This window comes from Neolamprologus multifasciatus, chromosome 12 (assembly GCF_963576455.1).
Source record: "Neolamprologus multifasciatus chromosome 12, fNeoMul1.2, whole genome shotgun sequence".
NCBI classification, from domain to species: Eukaryota; Metazoa; Chordata; class Actinopteri; order Cichliformes; family Cichlidae; genus Neolamprologus; species Neolamprologus multifasciatus.
Window position 1 is genome coordinate 21781528 of NC_140450.1, and position 19233 is coordinate 21800760.

Sequence of the window (19233 nt, forward strand, 5' to 3'; positions counted from 1 at the left end):
ACTCTGCCTAACCTAACATATAATTACATGAAAGCACAGAGTGAGGAGTAGAAGATAATGGAGTTTTTTTTACCCTTGAACCTTAACCCTACTTTTCCCATTTGTTTATCAAATTAATTTAAGCCAGTTGATTTGTTATGCTGTGGCTTAGATACATATAATCACCCATTTTAGCTTCATATTACACTTGTGCTTAGGCTAATTAATCCACACTGTTTATCACGCATAAACAGTGATGGCTTTGCATTATACATCTACAGAAGTAAGGGTGTTTTAATTGTTATCAAAAATGTTAATTATTTACAGTCAGAACAAATATCCAAAGACACATCTTTTTTGAAAAACACTAGTGAATGACTTTGGATGACATTGGTCTTACTGGTGGGTAAAAAACAGAACAAAATGTCATGATTGGTTTTAACAAAAGGACAAATACATAAAAAAAAAGAAAAAAGATTTTATTTAGTTTTTGAGAATAGAGTATAGAACTTCCCAGTGGAAAACCACGCTATCATCATTTTTCTGAGAAGGTCTGTGCAGGTTTTCTGAAGTGACAGCGGTGCTTCGTCTCATATGATGATGTGTTAAACAAAACACTGCCCACATGTTTGCCTTAAACTAAGTAGCCCTTAACTGCTTGGACAGACAGCAAGCTGTTGCACTTTATGTATTTGTTTATTTTCAAGATAAGGGGCCTCTTTTATGGATAAGCAGCTGACGCTTCCGCTCTGTCAAGCTGGGACAGGCTGAGGGAAGATAAAATAGAGTCTGTTAATCTGGTACTGGTGAGGAGAGAGAGCGATGTTATTGACCTACGCTGGCAGCAATGTGTTTCAATTATACACCGCCATCCATTTGTCAGGCAAGCAGAGCGATGGGCGGGGGCACGGGGTTCAGGCTTGGGTTAGAGTCATTCTCCATCACTTACGATGTGTCTTTGGAAAGCACTTTAATTGAATTACCCAATTTATTCTTCAAGCAACAATGCCCTGGCACAGACCCATCACGAGAGAAAATTAGATGCAAGTTTTAAACTCAGGCAGTTTACATGCTTCACATTTTCTTGGTGTACACATGGAAGGAGATGACTAACTTATGGTGACCGTCCAGAATAAACATGTTTTGTTAATGTGAGTGCTGTGACTTTATCATGAAAATGTTATCTTACACTTTACACAGGACTTTTTGACACGCTGCCTGTTTGTTGCTAGTCACCCTTGTGAACTATGTCTATTCATTTTGTGACAGGTAAGAAAACACCTGGTGCTTTGGCTAAGTGAGAAATTAGAAGGCTAATACATTCCAAGCAAGTAAAATTTAACTTATTGTGCAGGAGATGCACAACCAACCCTTCAATAGTACAAATGTTTTGTTGCAGTATTTGCTCATTTGTACAGAGTTCACATATAAAATTAATTTGGTTTCTCATGCAACCGAATGTCTCCATCTGTCTATTTAGTTAAAACATTCTGTTAGCCAAAGCACGTTGTCAAGTCAAGTTGCGCTGCTACAGTCATGTTTTCCTTTTGTTTCACTGCTTGCAATCTTCCAAGCAGATTTCCTTGAATATTTTCCCCAATATTTGCAAATTGCACGAGGTTGAGTGTGATTAATTCTAATCAAGTTCAATTTATTCTGGAAGAGCAGCTGGAAGAGACCTAAGTGTTGACTGCATTCAGTCTGCGAGCTGTCTGACAAGATGGCCAGCCTGTCGATCACCTAAGCCCCGGTTCCAGGTGTGGTTGAAGGTGCTCATCTCTGCTGCATGCTGGCCTACTTGCACTCTGGCCCTAACACCTGGCCGTTCACCAAACTCCGATCGTCAGTTCGTCTATTTTCACGAAGACGAGCCTCGCTGTCTGCTCAAGCTCTCTGTGTCTAATCAACAGTTTCTCTCTCCCAGTATCTCCAGAGCTCATCTTGTTAAGGACAAAGAATTGTGGATAAAAATGTACTCTCTATAAGCGTGTAATGTACACCAATTATGCTAATTTGCAGCGTTGCAGATGGCCCAGTGTTGATTGCAGTTTTAGGATCAGGGGAGGCCGTCTGAAATTCGAGTGCGGGAGTCACGTGACACTCATTACTGCACAACCTCAACCAAATATCCCTTTGTCACTTGTCATCCATCTGTGCTTACTATCTTTGACAGATAAGACTATGCAGAACTCTAGGCAGCTGAAGAGCTGCACAATAAGCAACGGAAAAGCACTGTTCCTAGTTTTAATTGGCATTTCCCTAGTTTTGCTGTATTTGGCCATGTTTTCTGAACAATGAGTATCGTAATCTAGAATGTCAAATAGTCAGGGGATAAGATAATGTCCTAATGTAGGATTTTATTGCATTTTACAAAATAGACACTGAGAATACAGAGTACATTTTTAATGATGACAGTTAATAGAACCACCAAGATGTCTAGTTTCAATTCTTTTCTTTGTCCCCTCGCTGGGATATGTATAGCTATCAACTCTCAGTATGCTGGCTCCAGGGGGAAGAAGAATCCTCTCGAAAATGCCAGTCCACTATGGGAACTGTGACATTCACGGCGTGCCAAGGTGTGCTGTGTGTTAGAAAAGCATGTGCAGTCAAATGTAAATTCATCATCGTCATCAGCCATGATGCTCTTTGTTCCGGCTATTCAGGCGAGTCAGTTTAGCCCCCATCTTCTTCTATGCCATGCTAAAGTGAGCCCATGCTGATGTTCAAATGAATGGAGTCCTTTCATGAAGCCATGGCCACTGAACTCTGGAGGCTGCACATAGCCCTAAGTCCTGCAACCTTTGTGGCAGGGGGTTCCTGCCAGGCATGATTCCTGTTTAGTGAATAAGTGGGGTAATTATGGTGCAGTTGGGGCCATGCAGCAAATGTCACCAGCAGATAAACAGTAGGAGCAACTCTTCCGTAAAAGCCTAATTTATCCACCATAGACCTCCTGTAGCCTGCAGATGAATTAGGAGCAGTTGGGTGTAAAAAACAAACCAGCTTCTCTTGATTTCACTGCAGTTCAAGGATGCATATAATTGGAGAAACACTAGTTAACTGATAAGGCCCCAGGTTAAACCTTACTTTGTCACACACCAAATCTCTCATGCTGGTCTCAAACGGCAGCTGCTAGTTTGATGTGTGTATGCCTGGCATGTGTGGGCGCCTGATGTGTTATGACATGATAGAGATTTAACTGTTTCAGGGTGCATAGAAGCTCTTTTCATAGCTGCATTAGATACAAAATGTAACTAGTGGAAGCTATAGGTTCAAAATGACCCCTTGCACATATGGTTTTATGTGTTGCTATTAGAATGTGAATCTTACACTCTAGCCCCCTCCTCTGCATCTCTAAAAGGAAACCACATCCATTGCACTCCATTAAAGAGTGCCCACTCACGCGTGACTACAGGGCGGCCTTTATAACATCATGAGCCTAGGGAAATGGGAGAGTCAGCGAGCGTCATTCCATTACCTGCTGAAATGGATGCCCCTGTATCTCCTCCTTGATTAGCTTTGTCTCGAATAACAATGATAGCTTTAAGTATGTCTAATTGAGGCCGGCCTCACCCTCCCTCTCTCTGTGAAAGTGCTTACTCATTTTGTCTGTCCTTTTAATAATTACATTATCATTTTACGCCCCTGCCGGTTCCTTGGGAAGTGTGCTGGCGCTTGTGTTGAAGTGAAAGCTCATTATTGGAGTTGAATTATGTGCAGTTTATTGATCCCCATGGTGGATTATGGTGCTCTAAGTTAGTCTAGACAGAATAGTTAGCCAGATGACAGAGAGGAAACATAGAGGCCCCAGGGGAAAGATCTCTGGGCTCAGTGAGCAATTAATGCCTGCCAGGTAATGGAATTTAAGTTTACACTAAATCCACCAATGCCTTGGCATTTGAAGTGCCTTATAAAAAAAAACATTAGCCTAATGAGACGGTCAAGGGAACGAGAGGCATTCTTAACACACATTTTCTCTGTCACACACACTTGTCCTTTTCTCTGTTCTACTCGATCTTCTGAGCTCATCCCACACACAACAGCGCACAAACAGCCAACTATCACTGCTCCATTTTGATGCTCCTAATAGAAGGCGTATTGGGATGCATTTTAGAAACCAGTTTTTGTTTGATTGATAGTGTTTAGTAGGCTCCATTTTAAAGACAGGCTTCGCTAATCTCCATCTTAGCCCCGGTGAGGCTGTTTGTGTGATAAAGCGCACAGTGAGTGGGGGAAAGGCCAAAGTGCTGAGTAAGAGGCCAAGCAGGACATTCATCTCTATAAAGCCGAGGGTCCGTTTTAAAGCTATCCATCATTATCTTGATGAACAGGGCACATTACCAACAGCAATGCCTCCTACCGCCAGGGCTAGCAGCGTGGTGTCCTTCAGTGGACTTGTAAGGACCTCAGTCTCGTGTGAAGTGACATCTTTTTTTCTGCAATGTTATGAACTTTTAAGTTGCATACTTGATGGTAAGCGGTTTACTTTCTGTCTCTATGTTCACCAGTTACTTGTAGATTGAGGTTTCGGGTAACTGGTAAATATGAGCTCAATGTGCACAATTAATTTTGGTCTCTACTAATACTTGAGAATGGTTTTAAATAGATAATATTTTTACTGTGTTCACCAGTTAGTAAAGTTAAATATACTCTGAACAGTCACAACGCTTTGACCATTCGCCACTTGGTGGCTGTAGCTCAGGTGGTAGAGCAGGTCATCTACTGATCGGAAGGTTGGTGGTTCGATTCCTGGCTTCCACTAGTCTGCATGCCAAATATCCTTGGGCAAGATACTAACCCCAAATTGCTCTCCGATGCGTCCATCGGAGTATCAATGTGTGTGAATGTCAGTTAGAAAGCACCTAGGAAAAATGTGCTTGTGCAAATGGGTGTGAATGGGTGAATGCACAAGTTGTATGATGTATTGTAGCGCTTTGAGTGCTCAGAAGAGTAGAAAAGCGCTATATAAGAACCAGTCCATTTACCACTTAATCATGTTGTTTTAGATGTGGTAAGATGACCAGGGATTTGAGTTAATACAGAGAGACTATGAAAATACCCCAATTTAGGATATAGGATTATTAGGACCAATACCGATATTTGGTTATTTCAAAATCGATATTTGGGCCAATTTTTTTTCAAATTCTATTTTCAGGTGCGTAAAACATAAGATTTGTGTTTTTGTTCTTATTTATAATTTCTAAGATAAGATATTCTTGTTTTTTTGCTACAAGTCATAAATTACTCGTTTACACTCTGCCTAACTCTCCTTACATCAGCTGGTTGTTGTGTTTGCAGTGTTGCCTATTGTGACAAAAGAAAATGAACAATGAAAGTGAGCTGACATTACTGAAAGTCAGTTTGATCATATTACAACATATCACCAGCAGGGTGTGCTAAAGCATGAAATTGTGTCCACCAGAGTGCCCTCTAGTGGACACAACTTGGAAAAATAAACACTCATAGAATGACTGAAGGGTGTTTCTTCCTTCTTTTACCTTTTTTATTTTATCGCCTGTTATAAATGCTGATACCAGTATATTAGCAAATAGCTAACATCAGTGATCATAATACTACTGATGACCAGCAGAGTGTGCTGAAGCACCACTGTTAAAATAAATTTAAAACTGTTAAAGTAAGCCAAAGAGCAAATTTTAGTGTGTTGCATGGTGTGTGTTATTAAAAATCTTAGTTTTATAACTGCCATGACTCCACCAACCTTCAAATCAGCAGTTCCACTTGAAACTACCGAGCGGTGTAGTAGTCCACTTATAAACAATACTGATACGTATCCACAAGTTAAAGCACGTGCAACTCACATACAAAACAAGTTTACCTCTCAATAAAGTTAATGCCCTTGTCACCTTAGCTGAAAAATGTCTTCAGTAACATGTGCTGGTGTTTTGAGACATGCAAGCACAAACACACCCATCACTTGGGGCACAATGCCAGTTGCTAAACTCTATTTTAAATGGCAGCGTTAATGAGAAATATTGGATAGTCAGGCAGAATGCTGCACCTGTTCATGTAGCCTTGTACATCCTGAAAGCGAATGAGGACGCAAAGAGCTTTACCCCGTAACGAGGCCAATAACTAGCTTAAAGCCTTTTTGTGCATGTTGTTTGCTTTAATGTGTCCTTGGTTCATGAGCCTTGATAATGTTAGTAAATACATACAGGAGTGTGGTGAAACTGGGCTGGAATCCACACATGGAGGAGGAAGGGAGTGTCACCAGGGAGAAGAGAGAAAAGAGAAGTGGATGATTAGACTGGTTTTACTGCTCCTCTGCCGACCTAGAAAAACAGCAGACCTGACCTTGCATAGCAGAACCCTTATATATCTAATGATCTCTGAGTAGCTTAATGATACAATGTTTTCTCTCTCCCACTCTTTCTCGCCGTTTTCCTTCCCTCTCACATTGCAGCTTTTCTCTCTCTTTTAGCACAAGCTTTTGCACACGCACACTAGTCCACACAGACACACACAAAGTACACAGCCTTGAAAAACCCAGTCAGCAGTTTGGGCTCGGAGTCTAGCAAATGAGCTGTCCTATTGAAATAGAAAAGAGAGTGCTCTATGCTGTGGAAAATGCTGCTATGGCAAGGCTTACAGAAGAGGGACGGAGGGAAAATTACTTGTTCGGACAAAGAAACATGAGAATGTCCTTTCACTACAAATGTACCAATTTACATTTGGACGGGGCAGATTACATCCATTTCTTCTATACTTTATTTCTTTTTTAGCCCTTTTTTACCACCCCTACACCTCTTCTCATTATCATTCATAAAACGCCACTGTAAGCGCAGCAAGGAAGAGAGAGAAAAAAAATTCCAATTCAAAAAAATTACCCTATTTTTCATTGATTCACTGTTCCTTTATCTCGTCCTAGGTACTCCATTGGTTTTTAACGCTCCAAGTGTAGTTGGACTCCTGCAGTTTAATGGTGGTAGCACCGTTATACAGCTCAGTTGAATTGTATCAAAGATGACTAACCAGCCATAGTGCCATTCCTACAGCGGGGTACTAAATACTGTGTAGCAGTACAGTACACACCAATAGGAGTGCATTTTTTGAGATGATGGGTCTTCAGTGATTGATTTAACTCAGCGATCAAGAAATTTGACCACTGGGAAGTTTATTAAAAAAAAGAAAGAACACATTCAGGCCTTTTTGTCATTGTATAGAAGGAAAACTTTGGCTTAAGCCATTCATTTTTGGGCTTAATTCCCTCTCTTTGACTACTTAATGCGTACACCTCCGCTTTGTCCTGGTATTCCCCTTTCTTGCTGCACGCAGTAATTAAGATTCCATTTTCCTTTCAGTACGAACGTTAAAGTGGAGGGTTATCATTGGGCTTCTGTAAGCTCAGCCAATGAAACACCTATAGTGACCTCTCTGATTTCCCCAATAGGGGGTCCTCCCTCCCAATAACCCTCTCCCTCTCTTGGCCATCTTGTTGTGTGGTCTCCTCTCTTCAGTTCTCTCATTACTCCCTGTGTGAAGGCCCGGGCGATGGGTGGCATGGGAGGAGTGGGGCGGTTGCAGAGGAGGGCTTCTGTCCCTGGATGAGTGAGTGTGGATAAGAAGTTGTTTGAATTCATAATTGTGCTCTTGTGAAGGGGGAGATTTGTAAAGCAAGGCTGGGTTCATTGTGTGGCAGTGCGGGTCCGGTGGAGGGTGCGAGCTGCTCAAAGCTAATGTAATCTACGCTATTAGAGAGGGTTAATTAGCTGCTGAACTGGAGCCTGAAGAGCAGGCAGAGAAGGAGAGGCACGCAGAGTGAGACAGAGAGAGAGAGAGGGAGACGGAGGGTGGGCGGGCAGTAGGGATAGAGAGGTCTTCAGGGAGTCATTAGAGACTGCTTGTTGTAATACAGCCACACAGTCAATAAGGCTTCTCCTCTGAGGAGTTAGAAGAAAGGCGAAGAAAGACATGGTGGGAGAGAGAGAGTTTCACACCGAGCTTGTGGACGTTAGCAGCTCTGCCACTGGACACATGCTAGGGAAATTCTTCCAACTTGTAACCTTGTAAAGGTTTTTACCCACAAAATCTGTTGTAAATTGATCAGTTTTCCACAAAAATGTGTTTTTATAACACACTGTTAAATTATAAAACATAATTTCATCATTGGGGTCAACTTTTTTTTCTCTTCTTTTTTTGCTTTCAAAACCAAAAAATTGCTCTGAAAAGTCAAAGTGTTTGGCTTCTGACTTTAAACACTTTAAAGGCCTTATTTTTACTTTTTATTTATTTATTTGTGACTTCTTGCTGTCACGTCCTTTGTTATTAATTATTCCCCAAGCAAACAACCCCAAACCCAACCAAACAAAACAGAAATTGCACTCCAGGTTTCAATGTAATGAGTTAATTGGTTTTTTTTAATCAATATCCTTTGAGAAAGCATGCGTAAGTGTTCTGAAGCTCATCTATTGACCCACAGAGTTAAGTACCCAGAGCAGCTTGGTTCATTTACATAGAATATGTTGTTGAGTTGAGATAAAATGACCACAGATAGAGAGCAGACATCACATAGTTTCAGTGAAACTTTGGGAATTCAATGTGGAAACTTCTTATTCCAGCATAGTGGGTGGTCTTATTAGTCTATGTTAACATCCACAGAAATTACGAGTTGCAAAATTTCAGAATGCAAAACTGTTGATTTCTTGAAAATGCATTAAAATGCTACTAATGCTAAATATTGGCTGTAGAAACCAAACCTAAAGAAAGAATATCGTATATTCCCTGCCTGCTAATTGTTTACATTGAACACAAAATGCATCAGTTTAATTAGACTACCAGGCCTGCATAATTTTATGTTCTTTTAGTTTAGCTTCTTATGAGTGTGTAAAGCCTAGCCTTAAAGTAGCTCATCTGAAGCATTGCAGGCCCCCGGCTAGCAGTTATATTTATCACCGTGTCCTCCAGTAGTCCATCCTATGCTGCCATGGGTCGCTCTGAGCAAAACTTCGCTTAAGACGGGTAGTTAGTGTCTGCTCCCTTGACAGATTTAATGCAGATTAATTACTTTCCCTGGCCCAAGCAATCCATTTTTGTGTGTTTGTGGATGTTTTTAGCTTTTTTTTTTCTTGACCTTGGGGTGAAGTAAGACAGAAAGACAGAGAGAGGAAGGAAAAAAAGCCCTCCACACTAGACTTATACTCTCAATTTAATAGCCGAGTGAGGTGTTTCTCCTGCATCATCAGATCAATGGAGAGTAAATAGCCCGCACTTCTTGTTTCACAGAGCGGTATTGATCTTTTCCTCAGCCTCGGCTTCCCTTTCCCCAGCATCTCATGTCTTTCAACCCCTGGGACTGTGCTGATTGCCATAGATTGGACAAGCTAACAAGCGCATGATGAGGAACCAGGCTTTCTTTTCTTCTCATAGGCTGTTTCTTTTTTTTCCGTGTGGCACTGGCATGAACACACTCAGACAGACATACACAGAGGGACTTAAAAACATCAGATCTACACAGCTCGGCACCATAAAGGAATATGCTGTTTCTTTCTTGTTCCCTCTGTTGTGCCTGTTGTTCTGTCTTCATCTGCACTGAGAGGATCTGCTGTAGCTGTGCCCGTCTTAGGGATGTTTGCCAGACTGATGGAGTATACCTACTTAACTACACAATAACAGCAACCCAGAGATACTCAGGGTGTTTTCTTCACCTCACTGGAACTTTATTTTTTTTTTCCAGCTGGCACCGTGTTTGTTCCAGAATCTTCATCATCTCTGAAAATATCCCAAGTGGCCTGCGGAGAGCGACACACTCTGTTTGCTCTGGAGGATGGCAGTGTGGCGGCATGTGGGTAAGTTCAGTGTCAGTGCAGCAGACAGTTTGCCGAAATCCAGACCTGAGGGGGATAGGAGGAGAGATAAGGAGGAAAACCCCTCCCCACATTCCATCCAGCTGATATTATTGCATAGATAAATAAGGGTTTGAAAAATTGTGCGCGTATGAGGATACGCTGATGAGAAATCATTGTCTAATTAAACTGTCTGTGTGTACAGGAGTGCACCTGATTACATTTCTGTGCCTTTTCATTTCTTCCAAGCGTATAAAGTTGTAATAAATCTTGCTGGATGTGGGTGAGACAGGTGCATGTGTTGCTGTGTGACTGAGGATCAATAAGAAGTGTGTTTATTGAATCCAGCAGTCTTTCCGTAAGGGCGGGGAAATAAACCAACTGGAATAAGCGATCAGATGTGCTTTTAAGGCTCATTACAAGCCTGTGTGGCATATAGATCTGCTTTTAAACAGGACCTTAGATTGGCTTATGCTTGAACACTGCAAATATTATACAGTATCAAAATTCAGAACCATATTACAAAAACTTTAAATTACTTAGCTCTCTTGTTATTTATTTCCATGTTTATATGGCAATATGAATTTTTCTTTAGGGTATATGGCTTTATGGTAGGCTAATAGTGCCTGAATTGAGCAAGTTGGAATGATTTTGTTTCACATTTTTCTGTCATTGTCTTCCTTTTTATTTCTTCTCTGGTAACATGAGCAGCTGTTTGACCTACAGCTTGTCATTAAAACTGAAGACAATGAGCATAATCACAAAGGGGAAAAAAAACACGTTTTTTTATCATAAATAATCAGAACAAATGTATGATCAAGGGCTGTGAATTGTACATTGTGCAACAACTGACTGAAATAACTAATATCTGATGTTTAACCAGCAGAAACAAAGAAAATCGTGAAATACATATCAACGGTTTGGTGCTTATTCAGGCCATCAGTCAATCTTTCTATTAAGATGAGATGAGCTGTGCTTTTATGAAGCAAATTTAAATATCTAATTATTATTATGTTGTAGCTTAAAGGGGAAATCAAAACTGGTAGAAGTGACCTTGCCGGGCCTGGTTGTTCATATGCCATTGAAATAGCTGTATGCAAGTCTGTGCTAAGAAACAGCTAAAAGGCTAATACGAAGACTGACAACATTAAGCGATGACAGTGCACTGTGAAAAAAAGGTTTCACTTAACAGTTTTGTGCCATGATTATCCTTGCTGATGGTGACACGTATAAGTTTTACTAGCGTTAGATTCTGTCCTCTTCCAAATTCAAAATTAGACCTCTTTAGTATTCTTTGGTAAGCTATACCAAGCTAAATCATGACTTCTTTCCTTTCTTATCTTCTCAGTGCTATCTCACCTTTTACATGTAGCTGATTTAACCACAAATAAGACGTAAATGCACTCCCATTCTTCCCTCTCATCGTGGCTCCCTGTGTTTGCATGTAATATTTTAGGCGACTCTGGAAGGGATGACAGTTCTAACTAGGCCTATTAGGTAACCCTCAGGGTGCCCTCAGCACTGATTTGAGCACCATTAATTTTCTATTATGGAGTGCTAAAGATGTGCCCCTGCACAGTCATTCACCTGGCTTATTGAGTCTCACACACACCAATTGTGGACTTTTCCAGGGCAGTGTTGCTCAGGGTTTAGTGCGACCCCTCTAGGGAGCTAATTTATTATTTGCAGATATTGATCTGGCAGGGTAGGCCAGCCAAGCCGTGGCCGATGTTGACTCTGCTCTGGCCTGTGGCGACTTTAACCCTTTACAGATTGAAGTAGACACACACTAGATGGAGGGCCAGTCGCTTTCAGTAGAGCTTTGAATTCCTTTGCTTTTACAGTGTTTCTTTTTTTTCCGTTCTAATGACGAACTGATGGAAAGATTTTTTTTTCAAAAAGGAAAAGATACGTTTTATCTTTGGGTGGTGAAGCTTTAAAAAAACAAGAAAAAATGAGCTGACACATTCACACGTGCACGTACACACAGAGAGGCGCACAGTGTCTGGCCTGTCCAAGGGAAATAAAATCACAGTTAAGAGGAAGGAAAACAAATTTAGAAGGTCAGACAAAACATTTATCAAGCTGTGTATGTCTGGTGGGTAAATAACGGAGGGACAGTAAAGGGCATGACTCTGAAACCAGCAGATACCTGCAACAGATCATCACACAGTCTCAAGATTCACTGCAGAAAACGGATATTTCTCTGAGGGTCGCCTTTGCAGCATTTACTAATATTCTCCTCTGTATTGCAGTTTTATTTTGAACATAAAACTGAGTTATTACAGCATACACCCATGTGACTGAAATGAAAGTTGTCATGGAGAAAGAAAGAAAAAGATTGAAGCTGCATAGACATGTCTGCTGTCAGTACAGCATAGCCTACACTGAATAGGAGATCTTTTTCCCTGATTCTGGGCTTCAACTAATAAAGGTTATGCATGTGCATTGTGTACATTTAAGTTGCAGTGCATACCAGATGTGCTACTAACATAATTTTATTTATTGTGATTATAAATAATGAAATAAACACCAAAGAAAGGGTGAGATTAAATGAAAACAAGACTTCTAAATTTAAATCGATCATAGTGTAAGAGAAAACTTTTCCTTAAAATTGGATAAATATTCATTACATATGTTGTACAGTGCTTTTACAACTTAAGCTATAATAAAGGCTGTTTAAGAGTGTATAAGAAGAGTGTATAATAAGAGCAAATTGCAGCTATTAAAAAGAATATCATGCAGAAATATTCCCCATCAGTCCTGTGCTATGATGTAATTGAAATGACTCGAGCCAAAAACAGACTTCTGAGGGAGATGAACAAGACAGGACATGAACATTGCATGAAATCCAATATCCAGATGTGAATTCTGCGCACATGTGCATCGCGTTGGATTGTCCTGTTTTACTTAGTTTATTTATCCATTTATGTCCTCATCGCACATCTACTCTATTAACTTACTATCCAACACTAGTACTCACCAAACACAAACAGTCATGCCCAGGGACTAATAAGCAGAGTCCCCCAGGCCTCCTCAAGGCCTTGCAACAACCTCATTGTCACCCTGACCTGTATTTAATGCTCCCACTGAACCTCGGAGGCCAGACAGCAGTTTGCCTGTGTGTGTCTGTGTGTTTGCCTGTGTGTTTCCGAGCCAAGTAATTCACAGGAGATATAACCAAGAAAAAGCACCAAAAAAAAGAAAACAAAGCTGTAGATTAGAAAACCATGGGGGTGTCCTGTGATGAATGCTAGGTAGAGGGAGCATGATGATAGATGTCCAGAAAGGAATTACGGAGGATAATAGACCACCATTTTCCTTTTATACCAGTTGTTATGATAGCGTTCGGAATAATCTTTTACGACCTAGAATAAAAAATAAAGGTCACGAAATTATCTAGAGATAAAAGTGCCTCCAACTAATCCACATTTGTCCATATTACTTCTGTAAAGACCATTTCATGGTTGACAGGCCCGTCTTTTGTTGAATTTGGCAGAACCTGAGGAGATGGTACATATCCATCTTCCATGTTTGTGTGAGTCACTGAAACAGAGGTGGAGGTCAGAGAGAAGACATCCATGATGAGGAAACATGATGGAGTGGATTTTCCACTGTTTTGCTGAATAACCTCTGCTAATGCTGTTACACAAGTAGCAGCAATCCGCCCATTGAGCCCTGGCAGGCAGGAGGACAGAGGGAGGAAGCCACCATCTTTACAAAACATCACATGCCACAGCCAAAACTCAAATGTCTGAGTGTTACTAGAAAGTGAAGTCTGTGGAGGCTCTCATCACAGCTGCTCATGCTCGGAGACCAAGAAGCACAAGTCAAGGGGAAGAAAAAGTAAAAGAAAGTGAAACACATGTAACTGGGACAAATACGATATTACACATTACCCCTTATTTTGTAATGTCTCTGGCATATTTTTGAGCTTTTCATCAACCAGATCAGTCTGCTATGAAAGAACAGAGTAGGCTTTCTTTTTATGCCGTGTCTCTAAATATGTCATTATCAGACTCGATCTGCTCTCAGCTGCTGGAGATAAGTCCAGCATTTGGTCTAGACTGATTAAACACGAGCGGGCATGCCTAGATTGAACATAAAGAAGTGTGGAATTTTTATATCCAGCTTCTTTTACTAAAAATGGTACATGCTTTTAGTTTATCATGAAATTTTTTCATTGGATTTGCATCCATTAAAGAGCTTTGGAACCTGTGCCATTACAAATTGCTCTATATGTAAAAGGAGTAAATGTGGTTCTAAAGCAACACAGTTGTCAATAGGCATCAAGCAGCCGTCGCTGACGTGCCTGCTGTCTCATCAGTAATCAGGCCAATCTGTTTTAGCAGAAAATGGCCATACACAGCACAGCATTGATGAAAACGTCTTATTTCAACTCCATGGTGCCTTGAGAAGGCAAAGCAAATCAGCAAATGTTCGTGAATTTGACAGAACAAGCGTGGAAATTCTATGACAACTAGTTGGATTCGGTGAGCCGAGTGCCAGTACTTTGCATTAAGTTACACTAAGCACTAATTGGATGCTACCTGGCTCTACATCACTAGCAGCTCTGAACAGGATCAGGATCTGGCTCTGACTAACAGCAAGCTCTCTGGTGTTCCTGGCTGATTACCCTCAGCAAAGGGAAAACCGAAACGATGATGAGAAAAAAATCCCTTCTCTTCTCTCACACAAGCCCTTGGCCCTGTTGGCACTGTGCTAGCTTTTTGATTTTTCCTGATGTCCCTGAAATTGATTTTCAGCCATGATTGCATCGCTTCTCTGAGGATAATCAAAGATTTTGAATAATTGCTGCAGTATGACTATACAATGGGGAATGACAAGAATAGTGGCAACTTCCCCTTGCTGTCTTCTATAGAATAATTTTAGCGGAGCACTACCGTATGACTTCACAACATACCTCTGAAATTGTTCCCAGTTGTAAGCATGACACCATATGTTTGATTGGACATCCTAATAAGAACCCTGCCTAGGTTTTACAGTTGCTGAAAGATACCTTTGTGTCACAGCTTTGGAAATCTGTCTTTCAAAGAAAACTATTATTTGGGTAGTCAATAAGTAATCTACAGATTTTTTTTTCTAGGCTTTCATTTGACTAGTCAAATCAGCTGTGGGGGAAAAAAAGACAAACAAGAAAAGTTGATGTCCCGTTTCCTTTTTCCTGCTTAATCTTGCTGCCATCGATTTAAAAACATCCCGAGGAAGTCGCTTTGTACTGTTAGTCTTAGCTGCCTCATATGAGAGAGACATCAGCATCCTGGAGCCACCCTTTTATGCCACAGTGAAAGATGGTCTCTCATGTAACGCAGGAATGTAACCAGTGTTTGCAAGGGGAGAAACAGATTGATTATAGGGCGAGGGAAGATTAATAAGCTGCACGGGGCAGTTATGACACCCATTGTTTCACACATGCCTTGTAGAGGTGTGCCTCCCAAAATGCATCATCGTATAAAATATTGACCTAAAACATATCATTACTCTTTCTTGTGCGTGCTTGCTTTGCTCTTGGAAGGAGGTTTCTAAACAGTAATAAACTGTCCTTTTTTTTTTTTTTTTTTTGAGAAACTGCTCTGGATTCTTGAACAAAAGCAATATATACTGTATGGTTTGTCAGAACAGACTCAGAATCTTATCATGTGCCAAGAGAGCAGAATCAGGGGCACTAGAAACAGGCGGAGGCCATATTGTCTACTGCCAACACTTAATAAAAGCCCCCGTCTCTCTGCTAGCAGTGTACTGCGAGGAGGGATCTGCCCCTGACAGAAGAGCCAGACAAATGCAAGACCTCTGGCCCTATAGTAGGAGGCTGGATGTTGGGGTTTGACGTAACCTTGAGGAATAAACTGCACGACCCCAACAACTTGTTTACTTTTTCATAAGGGCCCATTGTTGCTTACTATGTAAGGCCGGGTGCTGAGAGTTATGACTAGAATGAAATTCCTGCGGGCGTCATGCTGTAAATGGCAGTACTCACTATTTGGTAGTATTGATTTAGTTTACAATGCTGAGCCGTTTAGAGCCTGAACTCATTTCGCACAATAACCTTGAGCTGTTGCTGACACTACTCAGTATCACACGATTACAAGTCAATAAAGTTCTCTTATATCTTAGCTCATTTGGTGGAAAGAAAAACTAAGGATTCCTGTAGATATTTTATAGGAGTAACTAAAAACATGGAGAGTTGTTTTGTCTCCTTGGGTTTGTGAGTTTAAGACTTGACAGCAAGACTAATTTACCCTGTAGGAGTTTTTTTCTTTGTGTTTTTTTCCCTGGATTAAGTGGAAAAGTTGTGCCATCAGAAAATAACCTGAAAGTCACTTTGAAAAACAGGCCTCCTCAGGTTTCATGTAAGAAAGGCTAAAACGACAAGTTTAAAATACAAACGAAAGCATACAGAGGGACACCAGACCAGATAACTATAAACTGATTGTTCACGTAATCTCAAATGCAGCATTAGACAACAGCCAGCCTTGATAGTCAGTATGCAACATGTTTATGTTAACACTGTCTTTGATTAAAAAAAGGGGGCCACTGGTAACATTTGGTAACTTTAGTAATAGATTCAGGGATAGCATTTTGGCTTTATTGGACAAAGTAAAAGTACGGCTGACGAAAATACAACTGTTACAATCAGAGTTATTTTAAAGTCATATAATGATAAAATAATTAAAAAAAAGATTAAACCACAACATTCACTATCAACAGCTTTTCGATGCAGTCATGGATGGGGAAATAATACTTTGCATAACAAAAATCTTTAGCACAAAATGTTTTAAGTGCTAATGGCATTTATGTATGAAGACTGAAGTGTATTCCAATTAGTCAAATGGCAAAGCTAGATGTTATCTAAAATTAGCTTTCATGTGAGATTTTCTACCCTTGTTTTTTCTATTACTAGCTAGAGGCATGACTTTGTTCCCCTTTCTATTTAATTTGCTGCCAACCTGTTTTATTTATTTATGTGCTTGCAGAAATTGCCTTTTGACCTTGATGATTACAAAAAGTAAGTGAATCGAAAAGGCATTGATACCCAGAATTCACTTGGCTGGTGCGCAAGGTTATTCATCTTGCTACCTCAGTGCGGTTTCAGTTTTGCAGTGGTCACATTTTACTTCTCGCCACACTGTTTTCATTATCTTGGGAGGGCAGAGGAGAGGTTTTTGCCAGTGCCCTTATAAACTTCCATTTCCAATTCAGTACACCATAGATGCCCCCCCCCCCCCACCTACACACACACACACACACACACACACACTGCACCATCTGCAACAGAGACACTGACACTGAGAATGTTCATAACATGAGAAAAAGGTGACCATTTCTGCGCTTTACAGAAGCCCGGATGATAGAAGGCACAACACTGCCACAGTTTTGTGGCGGAACGATCACAGAGCGAGAATATTTGCAGAATTTGGAATTCTCTGTCTTGGTCCAGGATCAAGGCATTGTGTAATAGAAGTTCCATCCTAATCAAAAGATCCATTTTGAATAACAAAAAAACAATGTGTATGCATTTACAAAGTCATTCAGGGACTTTATCCATGAAAACTGAAGATCATCTTCTCATTCACCTCCAGGGTGCATTCAGCACTACTTCTATTTTTGAAATCACTCCCTGAAGTCTCCTTATGAGTATTGGCGCTGTGTACTCTGCGGTTTCAGTGCAGACCTCAAACTTGTGTGGCGACATCAACTTCTGTTTGAAACTCACACAAATTTAATGTGGATGATCACCGCCGGTGGCAAGAGCTGGATCTTCAGCAAAACCTATTTCAGTAGTTTTTATTCGGCAAATCCACAATTTCCAAGCTTGGTGAGACTACAAGCGTGTTTGCACAATTTGTGCACTTTATTTTTGGCTATTCATACTTCCATAAAATATATATATTTACTTTTGTTTAACACTTTTAATATTTGGAGACAGATATTTTTAACAAGATATATATATATATAAAAAATCAATTGTGTGTTTTGCGATCTGCCTTAAATGTGTGAAAAGTATAGTGAAGGAAAGAGAAGCAAGGAAGCTGTAGGGTGAGAAATAAAAGAGAAGCTCATTCGGGCTCTCCAGGATTTCAGTGTTTTCTCTGTTGCCCTTTCAAGCTTAGAGAGGCCCGGTGGGGGCTGGTGTGTGAGTCTGGAGTGCAGGGAGCACGGGGCACTGTGTAGGCTGAGGCTCAGCATCTGCCAGCCCAGACTGTCCGTGGTTTGTTCCTTTTCCAGCACATTCTTATGTAATTATCTGTGATAAACTCCTCTGCAGTCAAGCCACAAATCCACATGTCAGAGGCCTGGCTTACTCAACAGCTCTGAGAAAGCCACATGCACACAAGGCCTTGAAGAAGCATGAAAATGCACACACACACGCGCACACATTTATAGATACAGACAAATGTGCATTTTCACACACCTACTCACTCTTAGAGTCACACAAACAAAAGTTTGTGCTGCAGTGACAAGTGGGTTTTGTGTTTTCGAGCCAGAGGATGGAGGGTATAATCCTGGTTTCCAGATTGACACTCAGCAGAGTTCAGCAGACTTCAGGGGTTCCTGTCATGCCCAGCACTTCCGCCTCCAAGTTCTAAGTTACTCTAAGCGCTAAGTTCCCGAAAGTCCCCATGACAAATAACCTGCTGATATACTCCACTTCACCAGAATCAGCGCTACGAGAAGTCCTGCCTCTACTTTCTGGCTGTGTCAAAGCTTGTCACAGCTTATCAGACAGAAGTGAGAGTTATTTTGTTCAATATTTCATGACCCTCTCTTGTTTCTTTCCTAACACTTACCTTGGAAATGTTGTTTATACCATTATAATTAGCCATCCGTGCATGCACATTCTTAAGATAATCATATTTTGTACCATATTTTGCTACAAATTGGGACACAAAAATGAAGAACAATGGCCTGGTTTTGAGTTCAAAGAAATAATAACCATATTATTCTCTTGCCATGTTTTTTTACAAGGGTTCTTGGATCTTCGTTTTGCTGTGTATTATCTAGTCTGATGCCAGCAGAACAGGGGCAGGGGATGACAATGGAGTGGTGTACTGCGGAAGAGTGAAGCCTGTGCCAGCAGGATAAGAGAGAGAGTGAAAAACAGAAGAGGGTGGGGGTTTCATTAGCATAACTAGCGGGATGCCCAGAACCTTTCTGGAGTGGCATGTTTACGGCACCACGCTTGGCAAGAGCACACTCATTTTATAGGGTTTATTAAGGAGACAAGGGGAGACACAAGCAGGATTTGGGATATTGTCGTCATGTGTGCGTTTGTCCTTGCATGCATGTGTATGCGGGCGAGCGAGCATCTACTTTTCTTCGTCTGATTTCTTGTTTTGTTTGCATGTGTGGGGTCCGAGAAAGAGGTGCACGCTTGGTTTCAGGGGCTGCGTGGCAGCATCTAGCCCAACTACTTTTACATGTTTGTATT

General features: G+C 40.9%; 1 pseudogene across 1 annotated transcript in view; it reads left to right on the forward strand.

The window, feature by feature from the left end:
- LOC146506958 (uncharacterized) overlaps positions 1–19233 on the forward strand; it is a 303858-nt pseudogene that overhangs the window by 74948 nt on the left and 209677 nt on the right. The window contains exon 5 of the transcript XR_014877373.1: positions 9674–9785. The product of XR_014877373.1 is annotated as an uncharacterized LOC146506958 (transcript). The remainder of the gene's footprint in view (positions 1–9673; positions 9786–19233) is intronic.